This window comes from Protobothrops mucrosquamatus, unplaced genomic scaffold, assembly GCF_001527695.2.
Source record: "Protobothrops mucrosquamatus isolate PMUCROS unplaced genomic scaffold, P.Mucros_1.0 scaffold400, whole genome shotgun sequence".
Taxonomy (NCBI): domain Eukaryota; kingdom Metazoa; phylum Chordata; class Lepidosauria; order Squamata; family Viperidae; genus Protobothrops; species Protobothrops mucrosquamatus.
Window position 1 is genome coordinate 383,533 of NW_015386731.1, and position 1,012 is coordinate 384,544.

The window sequence follows — 1,012 nt, forward strand, 5'->3', positions numbered from 1 at the left end:
GACTTGACCCAATTAATACATGCCCCCACTCACACGGGTGGACACACGCTGGATCTGATTTTTGTCTCGGGCCAGTGGCAGAATGATCTGGCATTAGGGGAGATAGTTATTGAGCCCTTGTCATGGTCAGATCATTCTCTCCTAAGGATGGACTTCCGGACCGCTCCCCCTCGCCGCAGGGAGACGGAACCACCTAGATTGTTCCGTCCCAGGCGACTGATGGACCCTGAGAGGTTCCTGACGGAGCTTGGGCCATATCCGGAGGATCTGGTCCACGACTCGGCGGAAAATCAGGCGGCGGCTTGGGAGACAACTGCCGCCGCAGCATTGGACCGAGTCGTGCCTTTGCGGCCTCTGACTCGACGTAGATCTCGATTGGCTCCCTGGTTCACCGAGGAGCTGAGAGAGATGAAACGTCAGAAAAGAAGCCTAGAGAGCAGTTGGAGGGCCAGCCGAACCGAACCCGACCGAACACAGGTTAGGATACATGTTAGATCCTACCTAGTGGCGATGAGGGTGGCTAGGACTAACTACTATTCCTCGCTCATCGCGTCATCAGATAACCGCCCGGCCGCCCTCTTCAGGCTGACCCGCTCTCTCCTCCAACTGAGGGGAGGGGGGATCCCCTGGAGGGGAGGGCCGAGGACTTTGCGCAATATCTGCATGACAAAGTCGTGCGGATCCGAGAAGGCTTGGACTCCGACTGGTTGGCCCAGGGGGAGGAGACGGAAGCAGGTCTTGAGACGGTTGTATGGGAGGAGTTTGACTCTGTTGCTCCCGAGGATGTGGACAGGGTCTTGGGAGGGCTGAATACAACCACATGTTTGTTGGATCCGTGCCCCTCCTGGCTGGTACTGGCAGCCCGGGAGGGTACACGAGCCTGGCTCCAGGGAATTGTTAACGCTTCTTTGCAGGAGGGTGCCTTTCCTGCGGCCCTTAAGGAGGCCGTTGTGAGGCCCCTCCTCAAGAAGCCTTCCCTGGACCCAGATGAGCTGGCCAATTATCGTCCAGT